The sequence below is a fragment of the Rutilus rutilus genome (genome assembly GCF_951802725.1).
Source record: "Rutilus rutilus genome assembly, chromosome: 19".
Classification (NCBI taxonomy): Eukaryota; Metazoa; Chordata; class Actinopteri; order Cypriniformes; family Leuciscidae; genus Rutilus; species Rutilus rutilus.
Window position 1 is genome coordinate 17,442,591 of NC_140232.1, and position 6,000 is coordinate 17,448,590.

The following is a 6,000-nucleotide window of genomic DNA, read 5'->3' on the forward strand; positions in this document are numbered from 1 at the left end:
ATGAGCACTTCAGAAGACTTGGATTAAACCGGCGCTCAGTTAATTTGGATTTCTGTTATGATCTCTTTATGAACATTTTGAAGCATCAGAGTTTTGGGTGAATATACTTTCAAAGGAGAAAAAGAACTCCCGGATTTCATTAAAAATATCTTAATTTATGTGCAGAAGATGAATAAAGGTCTTATGGTTTTGGAATGACATGATGAGGTTGAGAAACTGATGTCAAATTAAATATTTTGACGACCTAACCTTTTTTAAATTCTAACATGGATGATGCAAAATATGACTGTCTCATCTGACCTCATATTTCTATATCTTTGCATATCACATCATGTTGTTTGAACATCTAACATTTCCACACAAAGACCTGCATTGTCACAGGTAACGCAAGGGATCATGGGCCACCCTCTAATCAGAAACACAAAACCTCTGTACCACTCAGCTCATATGTCAGAAATTTGAGTGTAGCTAATTGTGTCCAAACAGAGAGTGAACTGAGGTGAATACGGGTCTGACTGACTGACCAGAGAGCGAGCGATACTACTCTTCATAATACTTGAGATAGGACAAATGGGCTGGCGCAAGTAGACAAACATTGCCCCTGTAATATGAGCAAAGACACACACATTGACACAGACAGCAGTAGTTTAACCAGTCGACTTTTCACACATTCTCTCTTCAGCTTCCCTGGCTCCATATAGGAAATTAGCCCTGCAACAATATTTTTTTTTTAGATTAACTCATTGCCTCATTTTCAATGTGTGAGACAGTCATGCGCCTATATCACCTCTACATCCCCACTTTGCCATGTTTGGGCCGTTCTCTTCAAAAATCCTGACCATGAGAAATCCCTTAGTTTGTTGATTCAGTTTATTAAATGAACGAGCGAATAAACTCTCTGCAGTAGCCTCTTAGGTGCACAGCTGGATAGCAGACATATTAATCTGTTCACTAGTGATTTCGGTGTAAATACAGAGAGCTAACCATGCTGTGATTTGTCAGGTAGCCTATGAAATGTGCTTCATGTGGTAACATATAGGCCTAAATGAATTAGTTTTATTCAAGTCAAAAATATGATTTAATAGCCTACAACTGAATCAACCTGGAGACTTGATTATGTAGCAGTTTATTGGTCATATTACATAGAAATAGATCATTAAGGTAAAAACTGCAAAGCGTTCAGTTTATCAAATCTTAATAATATTTAATAAAAAATCATATTTTATTGTATGATATTAATTATTTTTAGTGAGTCACGTGACTATGTCATCGTTTAAATGCTTTGTCACAGCGGAAAACCCTTATAGGCTAGCCTACTTCTTCTGAATTATGAACGGAAGGAATTACGAGGCATATGCATAAGCATCCACTGCACTATTCCATCTACTTAATTTAGACTTGTGAACAGTGACGAATTAATTAAACCATGTACACACCGACAGTAAAGCTAAAATGCACTTACCGGTATACTCTTAAGTTTGGAAAAGCGTTTTGTGATTTTGAGGTTGTTGTAGTAGGCTATTATTCAGAAAAGCGCGCGCATGCTGATGCAGTGAAGCTCGCGATCGATCGGACTAGCTAAAAAAACACACTCTTAAGTGGTCTTGTGTGTTGACATTTCTTTTTTGTCAAATTTGTGGAGCCTTAAACCCCCTTCAAGAAAGAACTCACCGATTCTGAACGAATCACGTAAATCTACGTTTTGGATTAAAAACGGAGAGGCGTTTCCAGCACGTTTCACAAGGCTCTAGCAAGCGAAGTATGAGGTAATTTTTTTAATCGCTTTAAACACAAATTTGTTTGCACCAATCTTCTTATGTAATGTGGACACTTTGTTTTTGCATTTACTGTGTTGCATCCTTTAATTACAAACTCAGAGCTCATATATTTTCAGCATTGTTGGCCAATCCTTAAACCACATATTCTCTGAGCCAATTGATTCCAGACTAGGCCTCTGAGCACTGAGCAGTGTTGCCAGATTGGGACGGTGATTTCCAGCCCAAAAGCTCACCAAAACCCGCCCACTACAAGAAAAAAACTCCCCAAATTTTACTGCCAAAATAATGTGATATCATTTCATTACCATGTCATTCAAGGTTGATAAGCACAATTTGTATCTCCTTAAAAAAAAAAAACGATGATAAAAAAATAATAAAAATAAATAAATAAAAAATGTCCAGGAAAACAGATCAAAACAGGGCAATAATTAAGTAGAATTAGCCAATATGAATAAAATGTCTAGGTGGACTCTGTCAAAACGGCAATCAAGAAATTAACCTATGACTTTAACCCTCGGAAGTAGGCTACATAACGCAGAATTTAGCAGTCAAAACGGATTCATCGTTGATTCAAACCTTTTTCAGCAGCTGTCAGGGTTGAGTAGAGTGCATGCAGTCTGGATGGTGTAAAATTTGCAGATGTCTGGTTAGGCTAGTGTGCACATGACCATGGACAGGAGTCGTCCCATATTTGATTTCAAGTCATTCAACTGTACTCTCCTCTCAGAGTTATAGTCACCATCGATATCTCCCACCACGTGTACGTTTTTAGAGTTGCTCACTATCTCACTCTTTACTGTAGATACAACTTACTGTATAGTAGGTTATGGGAACCCACCCAATCTGGCAACACTGCCTCTGAGTTTGGCTAAACCAGCCTTAATGCTCGGAGGTCAAAGTCAGTCAGTCCGAACCATGCAGCAACAAGTTGTGTGAAACAGTACTCTTTTTTTTTTTTTTTTTTTTTTTGGTCAGGCCTGTTCTTTTGTCTGGCATTCATAGTTTGTGAGATTTTCCAGCATCTAACACTTCCATGAGAGAGTCTCTTTGACTCTCTTACAGAGGTGTTAAGGGTTAACCTTATACAGGTTGGAGGTTATGACCAGTGAAAGGTATAGAGGTCATGCAAAGCCATCTAAATATCTCTGCACATAATAGCTTAAGGGCTTGTTCATGTGTTGATCCTGAGTTGTTGTGTGCATTTTTTTTTTTTTTTTACTCGAAAAACAGTTTAGCTGTTATTGTAAACTGGTATCTTTCTGAATCTATTTAACATAAAGCCTACTGCATCATATGATACATGCATTTCTAAGGACTCAACATGATCAAAACTTTGCTGTAAAAACTGTTATACACAATCTTATGTCTTATATATATATATATATATAATTCTTATAATTATTTTGAAAAATAATATCAAATAAGATATTTATTATATCGTTTATTTGTATTTGATGTCATTGTATTGCATTGCATTGCATTAAATGATTTGCCACACAACATTTAAAAACTAAAGATCTTTAATGACAAAACAAATATCATCTTAGTAAGACATATTATTGTATGATATACTGTAGAGAAAGGTTCACCTGGAAAACCTGTAAGTCCTGGAAAACTCATGTAACATGAGGAAAAAACATAAAATGACGGAAAATCTGGTTATTCCTGAATCCGTTTACAGGCTGTTTAATTCCTAAAATTTAATTAAAATGAAAAATGAATTAAAACTAAATCCATAAAATAATCTCATGATGGGAACTTTTAAAAGCTTCCATGAAGCGTCTGATAACCATATTTGGAACCTTTTCTTTTAAGAGTATATGGGACATAAAATATGAGAATGTGTGAAAATGATATGGGTATCAAATATGATACAAAACATAACACAAATGCAAATGTTTTTCAATTTTATTTATTTATTTGATTTTCCTTTATATCGTGTAAAAAAAAAAACTGTTCCATTAAAAAAATCGGACTATTATTTCATATATTAGGCTGTACAGGGTTAAATATGTGGCCATTGGTTTTGGTCTAATTATTATTGGACATTATTAGCACTTATTTGTATGGTGGAGGAATTCAGGCGGCTGGTTTTGATGTGGGAAAAGGACTCTATGGGGCCAGAGGGCATTGAGAGAATTGGCCATGACCTCAGTGACTAACACCCTTACCCTAAACTGAGATACCATCACTAATTCAAGAGCCTTGTTTTGATCCAATCAATGTTTCCCACAGAATTGAAGTGTTAGTTTTAGATGTCTGTGATAAATTTGTGCTGTTCTCAAGATTGTGAGTTGAGTCACCTGCAATATGCAGATGTGTGTGTCTGTTGTTTGTTCCATTTGTAGGTCTATTAACAGTTTTCAACATAGAAATATTGAAATATGATTCTACAATAATAACATTTTGACTTCAGTGAGGGTATACTTCGATAGAAAATCATCACATCATTTGGTAAATGTATCTAGCTATTTCATCTAAAGCAATAAACTAATCCAAAATTAACTTTTAAGCTTGCTTCATATTTTCCTTTTTTTGATGACTAAATTTTTTGCATGCAAATCAAAAGCGTACAAAATTAAAGATCACATTAAAATCAAGAGACATTTATCTAATTTAATCTAGCCCAGGCCTTTCATTAAAGCATACTATTAAACCTCAGACCCTTGACAATTGCTCTGTATTCAATGAAAACCATTACTATTGTTCCACTTTGGTTTGGATTATTTAACATGGTATGAGTTGTAATTAAAGTAGTCATGGACAGTGTTATTATGAAAGTGAAGAATAACGCTATCCCACCTGGACAAACACTCTTTAGTGTGACAAACTTCAGCTGGTCACGTACAAGTTTAATTATGTGTTCTAGGAACAACATAAAAGTCATTATTTACACGTCAATTAATCTCAGTGAACTGGGGAAATACAATGTAATCTGATAGCTGTCTGTCCATGTCTATTGCACAACCTTTGACATGAAATGTACAGTAGAGTGAATTTGTCAATGAACCCCTCTCACGTATAACAATGTATGACAATAGCATCGCTCTGTGGAAAGCATGTGCAGGGTATCATCTTACACGAGACCTTCACAAATACATTCAAAAGAGCTTTATTGAAAGAAATAAACAAAATTATTCAGCAAGGACGGATTAAATTGATCAAAAGTGGCAGACACACGATGTGTGAAAATAGTTATGTTACATTCATGTATTTCTTTTTCTATAAATGCAGTTCTTTTTAACTTTATTCATCAAAGAATCTTGAAGAAAATGTGTCATGATTTCCACAAAAAGCAGCACAATTATAATAAGAAATATTTGTTGAGCACCAAATTAGCAAATTAGAATGATTTATTTGCAATTAATATATTTTAATATTTATTTATTTATTTTATTAAAAATATATATAATTGAATAGATAGCATACATGTTTTACTATCAAATAAATGCAGTAAGAATGTTTTTCATAGAAGTATCTTGGTGAACAGCATATGTGTGTAACTTAATATATTTTATTTTTTAAATGTATTATATGAATCAAGTATTGCATGTAATAAAGTAATTATTATTACTATAATAAATGATTATTTATATTGTTTTGTTAAATTATAATTTAATACTGTAATATTTTTTCATTACTGTATTTTATGATATTCATGATATTTGATATATTAGCAAAATCATTGATCAAAGGCTAAAGACTGAGATTTTGTGCGTCCACGTAGTTTTACTTTTGAAGTGAATGTTTGAGTGAATGTTTGAGAACCCATGGGTTAGATATACTTGCTGATGGTTAGGCAGCCTGACTTCTTGGTGCTGTTTTACAATCACATTTACGTGAAACTCAATAGCAAAGAGCTTGTTCAGGTTTCTCTTACAACTTAAGGTTAAGGATAGAGAGAGGTTTACTCTTGAGGGTGCAATAGCTGAACATGCATTAAAGCCATAATACTGCAGAGAATCAGCACTTTTACCTCAGATACTCCCCAGTAAACTACAGACATCCTGAAAATCTCAAGCAGACAAGAAAAAAGAAGTCAATCCACAGTAAATATTCATGTCAACAGCTAATAAATGAGCTGGTGAAGTTTCTGCCCTTGGCATAATTTCTGTCATGTTGCCTCTATTCATTATGGAGTTCTAATTCCACCAATTTTGTGAACACTCAGAAAGCCATCGCTGTCTTGTAAGGCTTAAGTGGGCTCTCCAAATGTCGTCCT